The following is a 25,059-nucleotide window of genomic DNA, read 5'->3' as shown; positions in this document are numbered from 1 at the left end:
TACTGGAACCAGCTCCAGCACCTGTACCAGTACCAGAACCAGCACCAAGACCAGAACTATCTTCACCAGCACCTGTACTAGCACCAGCATTGGCTACAGCCGGTAATGCTGCCAGCTCAAACTCTGATTGCCAAGGGATCCAAGTGACAGTCAACGATGGCAAGATGGAGAGTTGCAGAATGAATATGGTGGATGAGGTTGTGGGGAGCGGTGTGAGGAGGAACAGCCACAAGGCCATGGGAGTGACTCCCAGCAGCTCCCCCACATCCCCACTCCAACTCTTCCTAATAGCCCATCTGATGACCTCAGTTGACAGCAAATTGGAAAGCCATCCATGAGTCCCAACCAGGCAGAGCAGGGAAAGTTGTGGACTTCCAAAATTGCCACTCAATTAAAGACTCCCCATCACCAAACCTGCCAGAGGGAATGGACACTAATTTTCTCCAAGACGCTTATATTTTTGAAATCGGCTTAGAGAAGGAAATGACAACAAAATTGTGAGGTTGCAGGCAAAACCAACCAGTTCCTGAGTGTCTCGCGGTAAATGGAGCCTGTTACTTCTTCGTCATCTGTCTGATCGGTGAATCCAGACTCACCATTGGCACTGTTATTGGTACTGAACACCCTCAGGGCAGGGAGGGATATACAATCCTGCCATGGGCTACAGACAGCTCAAGAACAAAGGAATGCGAAAGATTTCATATGTCATCTCAAATACATTTTGGTCTAGTTGTTACTGGGGTGAAAGTTCACAGAAGGGAGACACTGCAGAGCGACCAGGAGCAAGTGGGATTGGAGGATGAATCAAAGAAAAGGAAGAAAGATAGAGAATTAGAAGTAGGGGTGGACAGAATGGATTACACCAGAAGCTTTTAATGCTTTCATGGAGAGAAAAAGCATTTTATGGAGACATTCTGGTGTCGTAGGTCACACAGTATGATTGGACCGAAAAGAGAGTCTGGATAGACTAAGGCACAGATCCTTATTCAAGTCATCTAGGCAAAAGGTGGCATTTAATGCAAACCTACAGAAGATTGCAGCAAATCTAAATCCAGACAAATCACATCAATGGGAAGCAGAGAGTGTATGTTAAAAAACAACTGACTTGCCACCAAGACACCATTTCTGACCACAGGATACCCGAAAGTTCTGTACTGTCACAGAGACTCCAAATTTCCAGAACACTTTCTCCTGTTATCTGTACTTACCCAAAACTGAGAACAGTTACACAAATGTTAAGAGATTAGTGATTTGTTAAATAAGTAGCAGATTCTGAGAATATATTTACTAAAATATTGACGATGTGTAATTTACCTACGAATCAGCCTTCTGTAGTTAAATATGTGATACCGAATTGAATTAATACAACAAGCTGTTGATAAAGAGCTGGAAAACGTTCCATCCATGACACCCTGGTCCACTCTTTCAGCACTCCTAATACTTCCTTACTCACCTATGAAACCTTACCATGTAATTGCAGAACATGCAACACTTAGCCATTCACTTCCTTCCTTCTCATTGTCCAAGGGTCAAACACACCTTCCAGGTGAAGCAGCATTTTACTTGTACTGTGTTCACTAGACACACTGCAGTTCCCTCTGTTTTGGTGAGATTAAATGCAGACTGTATGACTGCTTTGTGGAATACCTCTGCTTAGTCAATAGCAATGACCCTGACCTTTCAGTTGCCTACCATTTCCATAAGCCACTTTGCTCTCATGTGGTCAGTTCTGTCCTGGGCCCGCTATAATGTTCCATGAACCGCACCACACATTCAAGGAACAACAACTAATTTCCCACTTTACAGCCTCTAGGACTCAATACTGAATCCCATAACTTGTCTTCATGATGTTTGTCCTCCATTCTGCTCACATTCTTCTCATCCACCTCCCCTCATCCCATGGACTTGGTTAATGTGTGCCTTGTTTACTTTGCTGAGAGGGCCCGTTCAGAAAATGAGAACTAGGAGCTGGAGTAGGCAATTCAGCATCTTGTTTATGCCCCTCGAATTAGTACGAACATGGTTGGTCTTATCTTAACCTCAACCCCACTTTCCTGTCCATTCCCATGATCCTTTAGCTCACAGCTCATTAAAATCTTTCTCCTCTTTAAATTTATTCAATGTCCTGTCGTACACCACATTCTGGGGTAGTGAATTCCACAGATTCATGACGTTTTAAAAGAAGTAATTCCTCATCATGCCTGTTTTATATTTGCCACCCCTTAGTTAAAACTATAACCGCTCATTCCAGATTGCCCCACAAGTGGAAACATTGCTCTGTGACCTCTTACTATTTTATATACCTTAATTAGATCTCATCTCATTCTTCCAAGTTCTTCTTATTCTTCTATGGGCCTAAAGCGCTCAATCTCTCCTCATAAGACAAGCCTTTCATCTCTGGAATTAATCTAATGAACCTTCTTTGAACTGCTTCCAATGCAATGACATCCTCCCTCAAGTAAGGGGACCAGAACTGTATGCAGCACTTCACATGCCATCTCACCAATGCATTGTACTGTTGCAACGACACTGTTTTTATATTCTACATTAGCAATAAATGCCAAAAGTCCATTTACCATCCTAATTACCTGCTGTACCTACACACTAGCTTTCTGCCATTTATGCACCCAGATTCCTCTGCACTGAAGCATTTTCACCCTTTCAAACATCAACTTACATGTATTTTCTATCTCTATTTTGCTTGCATCCCAATTAGCAACTCCTTTGTCTTTTGCAATAGGCTCCTGCACCATCCAATCCCCTTTCCCCCTTTGCCACTGCCAAAAGCATAAAATCCACCCAACTCTTAGTTCGGAAGAAGTCATAATTAGTCTGTTTCTCTCTCCACAGATGCTGCCAGACTTGCTGAGTTTCTCCAAAAATTTCTTTCTTTTGTTTCAGATTTCTAGCATCTGCAGTATTTTGCTTTTATTTGAGGCAGATGATCAAAAGCTTGGCCAAATAGATTTATTTTAAGGCACGTGTTGTTGAAGGAGCAGTAGTCTGAGTGGATATAGGAATGATTTCGGGAGTGCATTGCAGAACCTAGCTCTAGGTAGCTGAAAGCTGTAGGCACCAGTGGTCAAACAATGATAGTTGGGGATGACATAGTGGTTGGAATCTCTGATACCTGCTCCAGCCCTGCTGTAAATCTCTTCACTCCTCCAATGTTGGTTCATTTCAGTATTCAATTTACAATGCTGCATGTACAACACAACTTGAATGAGCTGCCTTGGATTAATCTTATCCATTGCCCTGTTTGTATTTCATTCCCAGTCTCTTTGATGATCCCACCATTAGAATATGTGTCACATTGCCTACTGAAGCAAAGAGTAACATGTCCATGGAGAGGAACACCCTTTGTTAAAACAGTTTCCAAGTCAAAGTCTTAACTCTGTTATCTATGTTTCATTTTGGGGAAGAATCATGACAGTAAGTATTCAAAGGATGGAATGCAGTAAAATTGATGAATCATTTAATGAACCTTCTGCAGATATGTGACTGAGGATCTCCAGAGATGACACAAGTTGCTGAACAAATTATGCACTATTTCTCAAAATTTGTGATTCGTTTTTGCTTTGCTATTCCCTGGGGGCCATTCACTTTTTGTTCTCTATGAATTTTTCAGTAGAAAATCTAGTTAGCAATTTAGCTTGCTTTGAGCACAAAGCCGTGAATCACTGTTCATCATGACACAACTCACATTTTCAAACACTAATCTTTCTGTTTTTACCTCCTATCCTCGTTTTGCTGGTAATCTTCGAAGGGGCAATATTGAGGTAACAATTTGTCATGGGATTTGCAGACAGTACGATGAACTTCATTGTTGACAGCATGTGACAAGTGCTTCATAATTTTACCTGTGATGGATTTGCAGCAGATCAAAGGAATTTTCTTAAATGGTAGCTATTTACTTTTCCTTCTGATTATTTCTCTTGTGTTGGAGTCAAATCTATCTTCATGCTGTGAAAAAATGCACTTGAACCACAAGGAATATCAAATATTGATTCTCACTTCTTGTTATCATATGGGCGGCACAATCATTAGCACTGCTGCTTCACAGCTCCAGGGACCCAGGTTCAATTCCAGTCTCGGGTGATGGTCTGTTTGAGTTACAGGAATGGGGTGGATCTGGGTGGGATGCTCTTCGGAGGGCTAGTGCGGGCTCAATGGCCTGCTTCTATAGTGTAGGGATTCTATCTATGGAATTCCTTGCCCAGTGAAGTAGTTGACGCTACTTCAGTAAATGTTTTTAAAAAAAAGGTAGATTTTTTTTGAACAATAAGGGAATTAAGGGATACGGTGAGAACGCGTGTAAGTGGATCTGAGTCCACAAGAGGATCAGCCATGATCTTATTGAATGGCGGAGCAGGCTCGAAGGGCCAGACGGCCTACTCCTGCTCCTAGTTCTTATGTTCTTATGTTCTATGATATCTGCGAGCAGGGTTGAGGGAAGGAGAACGATTTTCCAGTGGGACCTGATCAGAGGATGAACAGGAGCTACACATTGGTATTGCATGTGTCCCTGCAGGCCTTTTAAGGGATCTGCAAGAGATTTTCAGCTCATCTGTCAAACTGGATAAGTGCGCTCTGTAACCCAGCACACGATCCTTCGAAATATCTTTCGAAAAGATAAGTGACAGCTCACAACAAAACCTAAATCAGGATATCTTTCTGAGAACACACTGTGTTGGTTGAGCTTGGGGTCATATTCTGCTTGGTATAAACCTATTGAATAGTAATACACAAGAAAGGCTGTCAGAGATAGCAGGAACTGCCGATACTGGAGAATCTGAGATAACAAGGTGTAGAGCTGGATGAACACAGCAGGCCGAGGAGCATCAGAGGAGCAGGAAAGCTGACGTTTCGGGTCTGGACCCTTCTTCAGAAGCCCATCATCACACACCAATATATTCAAGAGAAGTACGTTAAGAAAAATTAAACCGTACAATCCCTACAGTGTAGATAGAGGCTATCCAGCCCATCCAGTCTGCACCAACTCTCTGAAGAGCATTGTACCCAGTCAACCCTCTCCACTCTTACCCCCATATTTCCCATGGCTAACCCACCTAGCCTGCACGTCCCTGGACACTATGGGCAATGTAGCTTGGCCAATCGACCCTAACCTGCACATCTTTGGACTGTGGGAGGAAGCCAGAGCACCCGGAGGAAACCCACGTAGACACGGGGAGAATGTGCAAATTGCACACAGACAGTCACTCGAATCTGGAATTGAACGTAGGTCGCTGGTGCTGTGAGGCAGCAGTGCTAACCACTGAACCACCGTGCCACCCACATCCTGGCCAGTATTGTGTATTGAACTTGTGCAGACCCGATCGAGATGTTGGTGATGATCGAGGGATGGGGAGTGATCACAAGAGACTGATATCTGAGGCAAAAGCCTTCAAAACACAGGGATGTTTGAATCGAGCCATTCAGGGACTGATGCCAGGAAACACGTCTTCACCCAAATTACGGCAAAAATCTGGAACTCGGTCCCAAAAAAATATGCTTGGGGGGGGGTGGTCAATTGAAAATTTCAAAACTGCTACGTTTTTGCTGTGTTAATGGTTAAGGAACCGAGGCAGGCAGATAGACTTAAAACACTTCAGCTAGGGTCTAACTGAATGACAACAGAGGCTTTAGAGTCGAAAGGCCGCTTATATTCCCCAAATAACAGGACTGAAATCCTCACCATCACACAGTTTGCCAAGATCAGTAATGTGCTAACAAATTACAGTGGAAAGGCAGATTCTGCACCAATAAGCTTACATTATCCAACTGATCAGTGTATCAGGTTTAATGAGCTGATGCGGTATGCTGCCTAGCCATTGATCTCCAGAGCAAACGTTCACCAGTTAGGACAGAGATGAAGAGGAATTTCTCCTGTCAGAAGGTAGTGAATCTGCGCAGTTCCGTACCAGAGGGCTGTCAAGGCTGAGTCATTATATATATTTAAGGCTGAGGTAGACAGATTTAAATACAGTAAGCGAACCAAGGGTAATGGGGAAAAGGTAAGAAATGGGGTTGAAAATTATTAGAAGATTACTTATTTCCTTTGTTTTCGATGAGATTGACCACAACGCCGAAGGTCCTGAAGGAGCAGATCTCTGCCTACCATTTCTGGGCTCCTCCTCTCTCATTTCCATCGGACTCAAAATTCCAGGATCCATTTCGACCCAGTTTCATATGCTTGTTATTAATATCAATTAACTACCGTAAACATCCCAGGTATTTTCCCACAATGCCTTTTACTTGCACTCGTTGTGTTACAATAAATAAATATTCACAAACAAAAGGAACTGGTAGTTTTAGTATGTAGCTGGGACCAGTGAATTTTCTTTTATTTGTACAGAACTGCTACTTCGATGAATGACCGCAGTTTAAAATAATAAAATGTAGCTTTCTGCAAATTACTTACAGTAATTCTGTCATTGCTTCCCTAACAAATGACAGAGATTTCTTAATCACTGAGGGCCCCATTAGGGAAACATGAAAAGTTGAATTAAATAACCAGCATTGTCACCATAAAACCTTGACAAGCCTCATTTCTCGCTGCCACTCTCGTGCTTTTGTCTCTTGCTCTCTGGCTTATTCTCTCTCTCACTCCCTCAACTTCACTCTTTTGTCTGTATCTCTTCCTCTAATGCTGTCGATCTCTCAATTTCTCACTCTTTCTTGTTGTTTCTTGCCCCAGAGAATGCTGGAGAGACTCAGCAGATCAAGCTATATCTGTAGGAGGAAAAACAGAGTTAACAGACACAGAATGTCAATTCAGTTTCTCTCCCTAATGTTGCTGCCAACCTGCTGAGTTTCTCCAGTCTTCTCTGTGTTAGTCCCAGTCACGTAGCTCAACTCCCATTATATTTCAGCATCATCATCATCACCCTGCGGTCCCTCGCAGATAAAGAGTGATGTGGTTACCGCAGGCTCTATTACACATAGGGGCAGGTGGTGGTCACTGGAAAGGGTGGGTGGGGCGTTGGTGTGGCAGCGCGCTCCTTTCACTGTTTTCGCTTGGATTCTGCTTTTTCCCGACAGCATGTCTCAAGGTGCTCTACACCTTCCTGAATGCTCCTCCCTCCACTTTGGATGGTCTTGGGTCAGTGATTCCCAGGTGGGAATGCTGCACTTTGTCAGTGAGGTCTTGAGGGTATCACTGAAACACTTCCTCTGTCCACCTAGGGCTCGCCTGCCGTTTCAGAGCTGGGAGTATAGAGCACATGCTCGGGGAGTCTCGTGTCGGTCATGTGAACAATGTGTCCAGCCCTTCACAGCCAATCAAGGGGGGGTCAGTGCCTCGATGCTGGGGATATTGTCCTGGCCAAGGACACTAGTGTTGGTGTGTCTTTCTTCCCAGCAGATACAGAGGATCTTGCACAGGCAGTGTTGGTATTACTGCTCCAGTGCCTTGAGGTTCCTGTTGTCGACAGTCCATGTCTCAGAGCCATATAGGAGGATGGGAATCACTACAGCTCTGTAAACCATTGGCGTGGTATCAGATCTGTTGCTGTTGCCTTTGAACATCCTCTTCCTCAGGCGGCCGAAGGCTGTGCTAGCACACTGGAGGTGATGCTGGATCTCTTCATCAATAGCTGCTTCAGCCAACAGGACACTTCTAAGATTGTGGTCAATGTTCTCTAAGACCTCCCCATGCATTTCAGCACTCCCTACCTCACTAGCAACATGTGAAATTGCACTAACACAACTATTGACCTTTCAATGTTGCTGATTCAAGCCAAGAAATTGTCCAAATTCCATTTCATTAGAAACACATAGCAAGCAGGAAGAGGAAATCTTAGTCTTCTGAGTTAATAGTTTCTCTTAGTGCCTTTCTATGTTTCCTTCCCATCTTTTTAAACCTGACTTTGAGAAAGGTAGATAGCCCTTTCCCATCCACTCCACTCAGGCCCCTCACATTTGTACACCTCAGTCAAATGGACAACGCCAGCCAATGTCATTTTTCCTCACAGTTGTATTTTTCCGGTCAAAGTAACATCCTTTTACATCTCTTCTGCCCCTTCTGTGGTACAATCACATCCTTTCATACAGGTTCTCAAGTTGTAGCCTGACTAATGATGTACGCAGTTTCATCAAGATCTCCCTGATCTCATATTTTAAATCTCTGCTCATAAATGAAAGGATTTCATATGCTTGCTTAACAACCTTATAGTCATTGAATCCCTACACTGTGGAAACAGATCATTTGGCCCATTGAGTCCACACCAAACCTCCAAAGAGGAACCCAACCAGACCCACACCACCCCGCCCAACCCCTGTAACCCTGCATTTCCCATGGTTAATCCACCTAGCCTGCACATCTCTGGGCAATACAGCACAGCCAATCCACCCAACCTGCCCACCTTTAGACTATGGGAGGAAACTCATGCAAACGTGGGGAGAATGCGCAAATTCTGTACAAACAGAATTCAAGGTTGGAATCAAACCCAGGTCCCTGGTCCTGTGAGGTAGCAGTGCTAACCACTGAGCCACTGTGTCCTGTTAACTTCAGGGATTTTGAACAGTTATTTCAAAGTTCTTTACTTGGCTTACTCTTGTGTTTGGCTTGAAATATGTGTTTGTAGCTTGCAAAGAGAACCATCTCTGTTCCTGGCCTGAGGTAAGGTTGTTTTGTCTTAGGTTAGTTTCAGTGATTCTTTTTGGTTTCTGCTTCCGACACAGTCTGAGTAACATTCTTCACAGAATTGCTGCCATTCAGCCCATCTGACTGACCATTTTGGTGCAATGTCATTCTCCTACCTTTTCCCGACAACCCTGTGTGTTGTTTCTGTTTAAATAATTGTCTAATGACCTCATAAATGCTTGAATTGAAACAGTCTGCAGCTCAATTCCAGACAGTGCATTTCAGACCCCAACTACTGATCTCATGAGAAAGTTTTTCTCATCTTAAGTTTGTGTCATTTGCAAAATACTTTTAACTCTGTGCCATCAAGCTGGAGTTTTTACATCATCTTCAGGCAAATTGAGGTTTTCCACTCTTTTTTCTCCAGGGCAAAATGGATACTTTCCCATTTTTCATTGCACAATACACAACTTATGTCTTTTTCCACGACATCCTCAGATAAGATTATGCACCTGCGACCTTAATAAATTCTTCCTTCCCGAACTGCAGTTTAAATGATGGATCTCCTGCTCTTATTGCAGCCTCAATAGTCTTCTAAATATCTTCGTCTCCAGACAGTGTCGGTTTTAGCTTTAATTGTCGCTTCTAGCATTGTAATTCTGCTTCACCTTGTTCCTGATACTGAAACCTCAGTAGAAAGTATTTCAATGGCCCTTGATTTCCCAACTGTTGCTGGGATGTGTGACGCTTCTTGTTATGATTTTCAATGTGAGTATTCTTTTTTAACTTGTCACTTTCTCAGCCTGTTTCTTTTTGTGCCAATACATTAAAGCTGTACAGCTGCAACATAACATTTCAACTCCTATACTCAATGAATTGACCAATGAAGGCCAGCGTGCCAAATGCATTTTTCACCACCCTGTCATCCTGTGGCTCCAGTTTTGAGTAACTATGCCAAGGTCTCTTTGTTCGGCAACGCTCCCCAGGACCTTACCATTAAGTGTATAAGACCTGCGCTGATTTGCCTTTCCAAAATGCAGCACTTCACTTTTACCTAAATTGAACTCCGTCCTCCACTCCTCAGACCATTGGCCCATCTGATCAAGGTCCCATTGTACTCCAAGATAATCTTCTTCAATGTTCAATAAATGATGAAAAATAGTGGATGAAGCACCGATCCTCGCAGCACACCACTGGTCAAAGGCCTCCACTGAGAAACAACCCTCCTCCATCACCCTCTGTCTCCTACCTTCGAGCTAATTTTGCATCTAATTACTGCCTTCAGTTCTGGTCCCTCTACAATAGGAAAGAAGATGTTAAACTTGAAAGGGTTCAGAAAAGATTTACAAGGATATTGTTGGGATTGGAGTGTTTGAGCATTGGGAGAGGCTGAATAGGCTGAGGCTGCTAAGCCATTTTTGTATCCAGTTGACCAGCTCACCCCGAATCCCATGTGAATTAATTTTACTAATTAGTCTACCATGCGGAACCTTGTCAAAGGTTTTGTTAAAGTCCATGAAGACAACTTCTACTGCTCTGCCCTTAATCTTTTTGTTTACTTCCTCAAAAAACTCAGTCAAGTTTGTGAGACAAGATTTCACTCACACAAAGCCATGTTGACTATCCCTAATCAGTCCTTGCCTCTCCAAATGCATGTTAATCCCATCTTTCAGAGTCACCTCCAACAACTTACCCACCACGGAAGTCAGCTCACAGGCCTACAGTTCCCGGGCTTCTCCTTACTTCCTTTCTTAAACAAAGGAACAGCATTAGCCAGCCTCCAGTCCTCCCTCACCTACCCATAGTTATAGATTATACAAATATTTCTGGTAGGGGGCCCACAATTTCATCCCTAACTTCCCACAACATCCTGGGATACACTAGATCAGGTCCTGGAAGTTTATCCAACATTATGTTTTCTAAGACCTTCAGCACTTCCTCTTCTGTAATGTGAAGTGTTTTCAAAACATCCATATTTATTTCCCTGAGTTCTCTAGCCTCTATTTCTTTATCCAAAGTAAAAGCTGATGTGAAATATTCCTTTATTCGTTCACGGGATGAGGATGTCGCTGGTTAGGCAACATTTATTGCCCATTCCTCATTGCCCAGAGGGCAGTTAGGAGTCAACCACATTGCTGTGGGTCTGGAGTCACATGTAGGCCAGACCAGGTAAGGATGGCAGTTTCCTTCCTAAAGGGCATCAGTGAACCAGATGGGTTTTTTCTCCTGACAATTGACAATGGATTCATGGTCATAGTTAGTTTCTTAATTCCAGATATTTTATTGAATTCAAATTCCACCATCTTCTGTAGCAGGATTTGAACCTGGGTCCCCTGGATATTATTTGGCCTCTGGATTAGCAGTCCAGAGATAATACCACTAGGCCATACCCTTTCCAGTGAGATATTCATCTAATCTCTCTCTCATCTCCTGAGGTTCAACACAAAGATGATTTATTTGATCTTTAAACAGGCCTACTTTCTCTCTAGTTGCCCTCTTGCTCTTAATGTACTTGTAGAATCTCTTTGGATTATCCTTAACTTTATCTGCCAAGGCTATCTCATATACTCTCTCTGCCTCCTGTTCTCCTTCTTAAGAATTACCCTACACCCTTTATATTGTTCAAGCAATTCATTTGAACTTTATATTGTTCAAGCAGTTCATTTGAACCTAGTTGTCTATATCTAAGATATGATTCTTTTATATTCTTGAATGAACCGCAATATCTTTATTCATCCATCTTTCTCTAATCCTACCAGCCTTACCTTTCACTCTAACAGGAACATAATGATGAACTCTCGTTCTTACACTTTTGAAAACCTCCTACTTATCAGACGTCCCTTTATTTGTGATTAGTCTATTCCAAGCAATTTTTGAATGTTCTTGTCTCATACCATTGAAATTTTCCTTACTCCAATTAAAGTTTATTTTTTATGGAAGGCTTATCCTTTTCCATAACTATTTTAAAACTAATAGAATTGCGATCACTAAGCCCAAAGTGCTCCCCTACTAACACTTCTGTCTCTTGCCCTGCCTTGTTACGCAAGAGAAGGTCAAGTTTTGCTCCTTCTCGAGTAGGAACATTTACGTATCGATAAAGAAAATTTCCTTGAACACATTCAACAGATTCTTCACCATCCAATCTTTTAACAGTATAGTAGTCCTAGTCAATGTTTGGAAAATTGAAATCACCCACTATTACAACTTTATTATTCTTATGTAAATCTGAGATCTCTCCACATGCCTGTTTCTCAATTTCCATTTGACTGTTGGGGACCTATAGTATAATCCCATCAAGGTGATCATTCCTTTCTTATTTCTAATTTCAATACATATTTTCACTGAATAATTTTTCAGAAATATCTTCTCTAGTTACAGCAGTAATGTTGTCCTTAATCAAGAATGCCACTCCCCCTTCTTCTCTTACCTCTCTTTCTATCCTTCCTCTAGCGCCTGAAACCCGGAACAGTGAATTGCCAGTCCTGTCCATCCCTCAGTCAAGTTTCTGTAATAGCTATGACGGCCCAATCCCATGTTCCCAAACATGCCGAGTTCATCTGCCTTTAGACCCCTTGCATTGAAATAAATGCAGTCGAATTCTTCAGAGTTGCTTCATTCTCCGACTTGCTCTTGTCTGTTTTTTTGAATTAACTTGTTCTTTTGAGATTCAGAAACATCCTCATCTATCTTTCTATTTAATCTGCTAATTAGGATCCCTCCACCTCTCCTCTCTAATAGTTTAGAACTTCCCTTAATAGAACTAACAAATCTCCCCACTAGGATATTGGTTGATTTCCAGTACAGGTGAAACCCATTGTTTTTGAACAGATCTTTCCTGCCCCACAAGAGATCCCAATGATCCAAGAATCTGATTCCCTGAACATTATACCACCTCTTCAGCCACTGATTTATCTTGTTTATCCTTTTAATCCTTCCCTCGTTCAAAATTGGCACGGGGAGTAAGCCAGGGATTACTACTTTTGAGGTTCTGTTTTCTAATCTTCTACCTAACCTCTTATATTCACTCTATAAAGCCTTAATCTTTCCCCTAACTATATCATTCCTCCCAATCTGTACAATAACTTCCAGCTTCTCACTCTCCCTTTTAACAATATGCTTCAAACATTTTGAGACGTCCTTAATCCCGACACCAGTAAAGCAACATACCACCCTGGATTTACATTCACTGCCACAGAATTTCCTGTCTGTGCCCCCTGACAGGACAGTCCCCTATAACAATTATTCATTTAAATTTTATCAAACCCCATCCAATATAAGATTCATTCTAAGTGCAAAAGATCTGGCTGTCTCTTGATTTTCCTTTGAGAGTCTCTCTTTCAACAGAACCCAAAATTGAGTGTCTGTTTGAGAGGGGAATAGCCCCAGGAGACTTCTAAACTACCTTCTTACCTTTTTTGACAGTTACCCATCTATCTGACTGATCCTGCTGCATAATCACTTCTCTAAATTTACTAACTATCTAGCTGTGTCTCTTATGTGCCTTCAATGACAGTAAGCCTGAAAAGAAGCAGCTTTCATTAGCACCTTATACATAAAATGAACTACCTTTCCTTACCCAAAGAATATTAAATATGAAAAAAAATTTAAAAATCAAACATACAAGATCAGTCACATAGCTGAGCAATCGAATTAAAAACAACTCCTCCTCAAGTGGTCCAGCAGACAGTTTTTAGTCCTCTGATAAAAGAAATCTCACTCCAGTGCCGTCCATGTGTAGCCCTCTCCAAAAGCTCTGTTTAAAACAGCACAAACATTTTTTGTGCATTTTTGACTACGGAAGAACCAAAAATGAAGCAAAATAAAAATCTTATACCACTGAAATACAATAACTGTAAGAAATCTAGAAACACTTTTGCCCAAAAGGCGAATGGCACTGGCTGGGCCTTGTAGAAATGCGAAATTGCTTCCTGGTCAACATGCAATGTGGCCATGGCTCCTTTGATAATCTCTACACCTTCCTGATAAACTTCCATGTTTTTAAATTAGGACTTCACTCAGGCAGCCATTTTCTTATCGAAAAATATTGAGTCCACCTAAGTGAATCTTTCTCAACCAGTTTCACCCCATCAGGCCTGGGCCTGAGCCTTTTACTACAATCAGTGGTAACTCAACAAAACGCTTCTCATAACAGACCGGAACTGAAGTTGTTCTTTTACTCTGCAAAGGTTCCTCGATATAGGTTCTTAGTCTAGTGAGGTATGCACAAACTTAAAGGTTGGAGTCCAGAGTAAATTTTGTTAAAGACTGGTTCCACGATCACTAAAATGGCCGTGTCGGTGTTGACCTCCATCAGAACCTGGTGACCATTTAACCAGATAGTATTTTGATTGAGATAAGACAATGTGATGCTAGAAGAACACAGCAGGCCAGGCAGCATCAGAGGAGCAGGAAAGTTGACGTTTCGGGTTGGGACCCTTCTTCAGAAAATGATTTTGATTGGTTCTGATTTGGATGTTGCTAAGCAATTTAACTGTTCCAAACCAGATATAGGTGGGCTTTCCAGGGTGTGCACTCTCCTGGACACTGGCCTATGAGTTCTCTTACTCAATTTAGATTTTGTGGGATTCTTTTACTGTCTCGAGTCCACATACCGGCAGCAACTACAATGGCTTGCCGTCCCAGATCCTGAAGAAACTTCTAACCATTCAGCCAAGGCTTGGCTTTGGTTTGGGGTTTTGCTGTGGGCTAACCTAGAGTCCCTCTGTTCAGGATATGTCCTGAGTGTGGCTATGCAATTGCCATCACTCAAGCAGTGTAGCCCATGTTCAATTAACCTGGTGAAGGTATTACTTCCATCAGAATACTGCAACTCATCAGCTCTATTGTCTCAGTTCCCAATGATAAAGCCAGTTGTGCCGTTTGTTTGAACTCCATTTGGGCTTCAGTTAGTGGGCACTTTTGCATCATTATGTTATTAACTCCACAAACAAACGGTGTCTCAGCATCTCATTAAGGGTTAAGCCGAAGTCACATGCCTCTGCTAGTCATCTTAATCCATTCAAAAATCCTGATACAGAATTGCTGAGTAAAGCCGATAGCGTCTCAGAATTAGAGGCGGCTTGGAGTCATAATTTTCCTCAACTAAATCCATCAACTCTTGAAAGGTTTTAGTATCTGGTACCTCAGGGAACGTTAAGCTCCTAATAACTGAAAAAAAAAAGTGATGGGTCCATAAGCTTTCAGGACAATTCTTCGTTGCTTTTCATCTGCCCCAATGTCATTGTCCAGAAAAAGGAACACATTTTTTCGACAGAGATAACAAGGTGTAGAGTTGGATGAACACAGCAGGCCAAGCAGCATCAGACGAGCAGGAAAGCTGACGTCTCAGGTCTGGGCCCTTCTTCAGAAATGGGTCCCGACCCGAAACGTCAGCCTTCCTGCTCCTCTGATGCTGCTTGGCCTGCTGTGTTCATCCAGCTCCACACCTTGTTATCTCAGATTCTCCAGCATCGGCAGTTCCTACTAGCTCTAAAACAATTTTTCGACATACTGGGCTCAGTCTCCAATGGCAGGATTGAATAAGTCAAGCTTCCCAAAAAATGGCATGATGCCAGAAACGCTTAGCCCCCAAATCAAGGATGACAGTTGCGAGAGAATTTCTTCAGCAGTGTGCTTTTCTCTCGTCACGTCTGAAGTAATTCCACAGAGACTGGTATCCCATCACCACATTTGGAGACCTTTGATCCAGCTTCCTCAGAGCCAGATCTCAGAGTGAGCAGAACCTCTGACACTCCTGTTTATGTCTGTCAGCCAGGGCACCTTGATTGGACCAGATTAACAGCCCTAATCGGCAACTCACATTCTACAAGGTCCACCTGGCTGACCTTGTTACAATCACTACAATTAAGATCAATTTCTTTTAGTCATGTTTGTTGAGGATAAATATTGAAACTTTCAGAACTCCCCTCGTCTTCTTCAATTGTGTCACTACTTTTAACATCCAACTGAGATAGCCTGTTTTAACATCCAGTGGAAAGACAGCACATCCTGTTCAGTATTGCACTGATGTCTCACTCTCAAGAATCCAGACTTGGTCTATTAACCTACCACTTCCTAGCCAGAGGCGAAAGTGCTACAAACTAAGATGAGGCTTTCTGTGTTATGTCTTACAGTCGATATGCCATATACCCTTAAGGGGCACACTATCATGATGTCAACACCATACTACAGCAAGTGACTGAATGGTAACGGGCTCGCAGAGTATATCTTACTGAGCTCTGTCCTACTGCGGCCTGACATGCTTCAGAAAGTGTGTTATAGCACATCAGACTTGCTCATCTAAAACCTAAACCTGCAAGTGCCCATGACTGTAATGTCCATTTGTAGACACTAGTTGCTATAAGAACATAAGAACATAATAACTAGGAGCAGGAGTAGGTCATCGGCCTTTCAAGCCTGCCCCGCCATTTAATAAGATCATGGCTGATCTTTTTGAGACTCAGCTCCACTTACCCGCCCACTCACCATAACCCTTAATTCCTTTACTGTTCAAAAATTTATCTAGCCTTGCCTTAAAAACATTCAGCGAGGTAGCTTCAACCGCTTCACTGGGCAGGGAATTCCACAGATTCACAACCCTTTGGGTGAAGAAGTTCCTCCTGACCTCAGTCCGACATCTGCTTCCCTTTATTTTGAGGCGATGCCCTCTAGTCCTAGTTTCACCTGCTAGCGGAAACAACCTCCCTGCCTCCACCTTATCTATTCCCTCATAATCTTATGTTTCCATAAGATCTCCCCTCATTCTTCTGAATTCCAATGAGTATAATCCCAGCCTACCCAGTCTCTCCTCGTAATCCAACCCTCTCAACTCTGGAATCAACCGAGTGAATCTCCTCTGCACCCCCTCCAGTGCTAGTATATCTCTTCTCAAGTAAGGAGACCAAAACTGCACACAGTACTCCAGGTGTGGCCTCACCAGGACTCTCTACAGCTGCAGCATAGCCTCCCTGTTTTTAAACTCCATCCCACTAGCAATGACAGACAAAATTCCATTTGCCTTTTTAATTACTTGCTGCACCTGCAATCTACTTTTAGCGATTCATTCACAAGGACACCCAAGTCCCTCTGCACATCAGTGTGCTGCAGTTTTTTACCATTTAAAACATAGTCCATTTTGCTGTTATTCCTACCAAAATGGATGACCTCACACTTATCAACATTGTACTCCATCTGCCAGACCTTTGCCCACTCACTTAGACTATCTATATCCCTCTGCAGACTTTCAGTGTCTTCTGCACACTTTGCTCTACCACTCACCTTACTGTCATCTGCAAATTTTGACACACCACATTAGTCCTCAACTCCAAATCATCTATGTAAATTGTAAACAGTTGCAGTCCCAACACTGATCCCTGAGGCACACCACTAGCCACTGACCGCCAACCAGAAAAATACCCATTTACCCCTACTCTTTGCTTTCTACTGGTCAACCAACCCTCTATCCATACCAATACATTGCCTGTAATACCATGCAACTTTATCTTATGTAGCAGCCTTTGGTGTGACACTTCGTCAAATGCCTTCTGGAAATCCAGATACACCACATCCACAGGTTCCCCATTGTCCACCATGCAAGTAACGTCATCAAAGAATTTCGCCAAATTAGTTAAACATGACCTACCCATCATGAACCCATGCTGGGTGTTCCCAATGGGACAATTTATATCCAGATGTCTTGCTATTTCGTCCTTAATGATAGATTCAAGCATTTTCCCCACTACCAAAGTTAAGCTAACTGGCCTAAAGTTACCTGCTTTTTGTCTACTTCGTTTTTTAAACAGTGGCATCACATTGGCTGTTTTCCAATCTGCGGGAACCACCCCAGAACCCAGTGAATGTTGGTAAATAATTACTAGTGCATTTGTTATTTCCCCGATCACCTCTTTTAGTACCCTGGGATGCATTTCATCAGGGCCAGGAGACTTGTCTACCTTTAGCCCCATTAGCTTGCCCAGCACTGCCTCCTTAGTGATGATGATAATTTCTAGGTCCTCACCCGCTGTAACCTTCTTGCCATTTGTTTTTGGCATGTTATTTGTGTCTTCCACTGTGAAGACTGACACAAAATAACTGTTTAATGTACCGGCTAATTCCTTACTCCCAGTTGTTAAATTGGCCTTCTCATCCTCTAAAGGACCAATGTTTACCTTCACCACTCCTTTGCAATTTACATATTTATAGAAACTTTTGCTGCCTGTTTTTATATTCTGAGCTGGTTTACTCTCATAATCTGTTTTACTTTTCTTTATAACTTTTTTGTGGCTTTCTGTTGGCCTTTAAAGATTTCCCAGTCTACTAGTTTCCCACTACTCTTCGCTTTTTTGTATGTGTTTTTTTTTAATCTGATACTTTCCTTTATTTCCTTCGACATCCATGGCTGACTATCTCTTTTCCTACAGTTCTTCCTTATCACTGGAATATACTTCTGCTGAGCACTGTGAAAAATTGTGTTGAAAGTCCTCCATTGTTCCTCAATTGACCCACCATAAAGTTTTTGCTCCCATTCTACCTTAGCTAATTCCTCCCTCATCCCATCGTAGTCTCCTTTATTTAAGCACAGGACATAGGTACTGGATTTAACCTTCTCACGCTCCATCTGTATTTTAAATTCGACCATACTGTGATCGCTCTTTCCGAGAGGATCCCTAACTGTGAGATCATTGATTATTCCTGTCTCATTACACCAACTAGTCTAGGATAGCTTGCTCCCTCGTAGGTTCCATTACATATTGGTCAAGGAAATCATCACGGATGTATTCTATGAACCCCTCCTCAAGGCTGCAATGACCGACCTGGTTTGACTAATCGATATGTAGATTAAAATCCCCCATGATAATTGCTGTACCATTTTTACATGCATTAGCTATTTCTATGTTTAGTGCCCGCCCCACCACGATGTCATTATTTGGTGGCCTATAGACCACACCTATCAGTGACTTCTTCTCCCTGCTATTCCTAATTTCCACCCAAATGGATTCAACGTTTTGTTCAGTAGAACCTATATCATCTCTCACTACCGCCCTGATATCATCCTTAAAAATCAGTGCAACACCACCTCCTTTACCTTCCTGTCCATCCTTCCGAACAGTTTGATACCCCTGGATAGTTAACTCCCAGTCATGACCATCCTGTAACCATGTCTCTATAATGGCCACTAAATCATACCCATTTGCCATGATTTGCACCGTCAAATCATCCACCTTGTTTCGAATGCCCCGAGCATTCAGATAAAGTGCCCTTATGCCAGTTTTTGCACCTTCTTTTTGGGTCCTATTACCTCCATTACTAACAGCTCTTGAGTTCTCCTTCCCTTTAACTTTTTTCCTAATTTTCAATGGAGTTGAAGCTTCCTTGTTAACCTGCTAACCTGCTGCTTTGCCTTACATTAATTGTTATTCTCCTTCTACACTCACTTCTCCCTTCCCCCCTACTTACTAGTTTAAAGTCCCATTAACCAGCCTATTTACCCTTTTCGGCAGAACACTGAATCCGGCCCTGTTCAGGTGGAATCCATCCCAGTGGTATAGATCCCTTCTGTCCCAGAACTGATGCCAGTGCCCCATGAAAAGGAAACCCTCTTTCCCACACCACTCTTTTAGCCACGTGTTTACTTCCCTGATCCTCACCTCCCTATGCCAATTTGCACGTGCAGCAATCCAGAGATTATGACCCTTGAAGACCTGTTTTTTAATTTTGTTCCTAGCTTTTCATAATCCTGAAACAGGTTTTTTTTCCTAGTCCTGCCTATGTTGTTGGTATCTACGTGGACCACAACAACTGGATCCTCCCCCTCCCTCTCTAGTATCCTCTCAAGCCGGTCAGAGATGTCTCGCACCCTGGCACCAGGCAGGCAACACACCATGCGGGATTCTCTATCCTGCTCGCAAAGAATACTGTTTATCCCCCTGACGATGGAATCCCCTACAACTACAATCTGTCTTTTAGCTCCCCCCTCTTGAATGGCCTCCTGGACCATGGTGCCATGGTCAGTTGACTCATCCTTCCTGCAGCCCTGTTCCTCATCCACGCAGGGAGCAAGTGCCTCATACCTGTGGGACAATGTCAAGGGCTGCAGCTCCTGTGTTTCTGTCTGCAGGGTCCCTCTACCTGCCTCACTCGCAGTCACACACTGCTGTCCCTGCCTGCCGATCGAATTAACATTAGTTAATCTACCAGGTGTGACTGCCTCCTGGAACACAGCATCCAGGTATTTCTTCCCCTCCCATATGTGCCGCAGTGTTTGGAGTTCGGATTCCAGTTCATCAATTTTGAGCTGGAGCTCCTCAAGCAGCCAACACTTGCTGCAGATGCAGTCACTGCCGTTCTCGATGGGATCAGCTAGCTCCCACATCATACAGCTATAATAAACTTCATTACATTCTTCAGTGCTACATGACCCACGTGTCATATATTTGAGATGGGAGTTAACATAATTATCACAGAAACTGTCAGTATATCACACCTTGCTATGATGTCAAGGGTAGTTCTATGGTAGGCCTCAGACTTTTTACCAAGCACTGGCAACATCTTTTTCACTCCAGTTGCATGGTTACCAATATCTGTACTAGTTTTGCATTCTTGACTGAAGCATTCAGTGTGTTGCTATTTTGAAATCTTCTTTTCTCACAATCCCAGCTGGATTACCAAATAGTTGAGGAGTGTATTGGATTTCAGTGAGTTGGTCTGAAAAATCCCAAGGCCACTATCTGGTCTGAGGTTCATTGTGTGGGCTCTGATGGTGGGCATTAGAATCTGCTTCTTAAATAAAACTTGAACACTGTCATTACAAGACTCTGGAGCCACTGACCAACAGCCCACACAATCTATAATGTCACAACCCGACCATCTCTCCATTACCCAAATCAAATGATTGCTGTCCCTCTGCTGGATATTTTTCAAAGAAAGCTTTGCTGTATCTGAACACCCTCCCCTAAGCAAGGATACTGGATGTCAATTAAAGTTCCATGACTGAAATCAGTATGTTTTCCTCAGGTAAATGATATGTTTTAAAGGCAGCCGAATCGAGTCGAGGAACAGATCTGCCATGATAGCATGGCGACTCAGCGGTTAGCACTGCTGCTTCACAGCACCAGGGACCCGGGGTTGATTCCATCCTCGGGTGACTGTCTGTGTGGAGTTTGCACATTCTCCCTGTGTCTGTGTGGGCTTGCTCTGGTTTCCTCCCACAGTCCTTAGACAAGCAGGTTAGGGTGGATTGGCCATACTAAATTGCTTCATAGTGTCCACAGATGCGCAGGTTAGGTGGATGAGCCATGGGAAATGCAAGTTACAGGGATGGGGCAGGTCTGGGTGGCATGCTACTCAGAGGATTGCTATAGGCTCGATAGGCTGAATGGCCTGTTTCCACACTATAGGGATTCTATGACCTAATTAAATGGCCTTTTTCTGTTTTTACCTTCCTTTGGTTGTAACTGCTCCTGGGATCTCTGACCACCAGGAAACTCAAGATATATCAGACAGCCTAGCAAGTCTCCCGTACTGAGGTTCCCCTTTCAAGGCACTTTGATACCTTAGAGGTACTTGATGAACAACATGCAACATCTGTACTTGTATTCTATACTTTCTGTAACCAATTATCAAAGTTTGGAATTTCAATTTGCTGATTAAATTTTATTCCTCCAGTTCAGTTACTTTGTTCTGTTAAAAGTGGGTCAATCTTTCAGGAAAGCTTTAGTGATATTGCCCCTTTAAGTGGAAACCCTTTGCCTGCAGAGAAAGGTTCCTGGCAGATTTATGCTGTATCCCTGCTGCAGTGATAGCATGTGGTTGTGAGCATTGAATAGATAACATGGTCAGAGTCAGCTGGGCTGTGCTCGATGCTTGAATTGACTCACCTTAGAAATAATGACCTCTTTCCCAAAGTACCAGATTCCTGTTGGCACCAGTGAAATAGTGTTCCAGCAGCTCTCTCAATATGAAGCTGCTTTCCTCTCTGTTGAAATGTAAAAATGCCTGTAGCACTCAAAGCAGTACCATGACAGAGGAGAGCCTGCTAACGTTGGCAGCTTGATAACAAAATAATGCCAAAAAATGAAGTTGTTGACAAATGTTGCTCTAAATCAGTGACAATATCCCCATGCCATCTCTCACAATCGCATATCAGAGAAATCCACAGTTGTTATCATTAATAGGAGGACAGAAAGCTTTTATCTATGGGTTTTTTGACTGGATGGGAATCAGATTAGCATTTGACTATTATTGGATTCTTGTTGAGCAATTCTACGCATTACCTGCTCTGTACCTATCAAAATTTGTTGGTCATTTGTGGCTGGGTGCTATCAAAATGGCAGATTACATTTGATATATGTGCATGGTTTCCTAGCATCCAGAGTGGTTAGTGGAATCAGAGACATTTGAAAATGAACTGGGCTGAGGTTTCTTCACCACAGACAACTGTGAGCAATTGTCTAAAGAAATCCAGTGGATTGAAAGATGAGTAGAAGTTGTCCCATTATTAGTGGCAAAGATATGTGCTCTGGCTCCAAAATCCAGAGGGGGCACGTGAGAAATCTGTAGTTCTCCTCAGGAAGCATTTATGTTGGAGTCAATTCTTGTGAATATGCTAAAGCTCTGATTCATGCTGTTTTCACAAATGTAAACAAAGCAGGTGATCTTAATGGCAATGCTCATGATACCATTCCATCTGTTATAAAGTCAAAGGGTCATACAATCCAACCAGTCCATGCCGAATATTATCCCAAACTGAACTAGTCCCACCTGCCTGCTCCTGGCCCACATCCGTCCAAATATTTCTTATTCACGTATTTATCCAAACATTTTTTAACTGTTGTAACTGTGCCGACATCCACCACTTCCTCAGTAAGTTCATTTCACATGCAAACCACCCTCAGTGGAAGAAAAATTGCCCCTTATGTCTTTTTTAAAGGTTTCTCCTTTCACCTTAAAAATGTGTCCCCTAGTCTTGAAAACCCCCAGCCTAGGGAAAAGATATTTACCATCAAGTCTATTTGTATCCCTCATGATTTCTTTTAACTCATGGAGATCGCTGAGGTTATCGTGTTGATATCGGAAATTAATTTACTGACATTTCTTCTTCTGACCTGTGTTTCAAACTTATAACCTCTACTGACTAGAAAGGAAGGGTAGCAGTTACAAATTCCCCTCCAAGCCACACACTATCCCAACTTGGAACCTTATCATCTTTCCTTCACTGTTGCTGAGTCAAAATCCTGGAAATCTCTCCCTAACGGTACTGTTGCTGTCACTGCATCCTTGCAGCAGTTCAAGAAGACAGTTCAAGAAAGCAGCTCACCACCACCTTCTCAAACACAGGAATGGGCAATAAATTGTGGGCTAGGCAGTGCTGTGAAAGACTGAAATGGAGTCAGAACTGAGGGCTTCATGATTGTTAGAAACATTTCTGTTGAAATGATATGGATAACTTCATGGACGCTTATGAACAATAGAACATAAATTATTTTGAATTGCAACAATGTTAGGAAGAGGACTGTTCAAACAAGCTTTGTAAAATCAAGTAAGTAGAATTTAATACCCTCTCCTGAGGTGGGTCTGATGGCAGGGGATGGGCCATTTAAAGCAGGAAGCAGAGAACCCTGCAGCCTTCTCATCTCTGCCCCAATTAATTCTGGGGTCGTCAGGTCATGGATGGATTTTCTACCTGCCCCTAATTGACACTTTTAAATGAGCAATTAATTGCCCTCATCCTGTCACAACGGGCATGGCTCGTCATTCAAGGAGCCCACAAAACAAACATCTCAGGTTTTCTTGCAGACCCCCATGGGTGGGTGGGGATGGGGAAGTGCACTTGGTGTTGAGAGGGTGGGGGAAGGCATGTGATTAGTATATCTAGTATCCTGCACGATCAAGTGTGCCACACCCTGAACCCAACCTAATGATCTTAGATCGGCTGTCGGTGTAATTCTTTCTGCACTTGCAATTATTTAGCTAATGTTGTCCAATTGCAGAATCACATCTAATGTTGGACATTGTGTTGTCAATTTTACAATCACTAGCTTTTGGATATGGTCAGTACTTTGCTGTTCTAAACAAGCAAGGGCTATGATGCTTGAAACTATCTGACACTCTATGGAACGTAAAGCCTACATAACAGCATTACACTTATACTGCAATTCAGAGATCCCATTATTTATGTATATAATAGGACAGACAGTCTTCTTGTTTGACAGAAGCATATATATATTAATACACAAGACCCTGTTCTGTACACATAGAAAGAACTTGTATACACATTTTACATGATTTAATTCAATGAAGCAGGTGATGGATATTCCCCAGTTCATTTCTCCGACCAATCAGAGTCAACCTGCCTTATTTAAAATTTAAACAATGTTTGACAGTTAACTGTCAGTCATCATCTAACAGGTGCATTCTTTATAATAACACTTCCACCAATCAGAGTCCATTTGCTAACAAATCAGCAAACTCTTTTCATACAGTACATTTGTTGTTTTCCTTTCTATTGTTATTTCTTGAGAATTTTCCTTATGAGAGCATGATGAAAAGCTTCAGCTAAATGTGTCTCTTTTCAACAATATTTATTCTCATATGTGTGTGAAATCTGTTAATTTTTTGACTCCAGTGCTAAAATGAAGGATTTTTTATTTTCTCCTATCTCCTTCATCCTGGGATCTTTTCCCAAAATGGTGTATTCACATCATTCTGCCATCTTCCTGAAGCAATTCAGATCTTTTCCTGATTTTAACCATCTTGTGGGCTTTCACACTCTGGAAAAAAACACAACGCTGGTTGTATCCTTTCTCCAAGCCTCAAAACGATTTGTTTGTTGTAAATTTTCTTCACTGTGTTTTTCCATTGTTTTATATTTGTAGAAAAAAAAAGGCTTTGCATTGACTTTGCATTTCAAAAGCAATAATTTCAATTGATCAACCAAAATTTATTTTTAACTCTAAACACCATTTTGTTAGATAAACTCTTCTGCTGCCTTCCATTTTTCATTCTAAGTACTGCAATTATACTGCAATTTAACAACTTTATAAATGTGTCCTTCTTCAACAAAGAGTTTTCTTGTAGATTTTCCAAAATTTTAAAAGATGTACAACAATGCTCATTTGTTTATTACAGAGTTTTAAACCTTATTCTAGCTTCTCAGCCTCGTATGTTGCTTTAAAATTCAATATTTTCTACCCTTCCTGCGTACAAGGTATTCAACTGCAGCTTCTATTTGTGATTTGGATTTCTCCCCTTGCAGCTTTGCAGGATCTTCATCAGCTTTTTTAAAAAAATATTTTTTTCACTGCTTCTAGCGGATTTGAGCTTTTGTAGTCAGCCTCAGGACTGTTATCATTTCTGAAGCCTCTTTAACTGCTGGCTGCTGCTTTTCAGAGAAGCTGAGAGGCTTTTTAGCTGCTGCAAATTTGAAACATGCATTCGGTTTTCTGACTGGACATTCTTTTTCCCTCTTTCTTGTCCTC

This window comes from Rhincodon typus, chromosome 27, assembly GCF_021869965.1.
Source record: "Rhincodon typus isolate 14 chromosome 27, sRhiTyp1.1, whole genome shotgun sequence".
Taxonomy (NCBI): Eukaryota; Metazoa; Chordata; class Chondrichthyes; order Orectolobiformes; family Rhincodontidae; genus Rhincodon; species Rhincodon typus.
The sequence above is the reverse complement of the archived record's forward strand: the minus strand, read 5'-3'. Positions refer to the sequence as shown.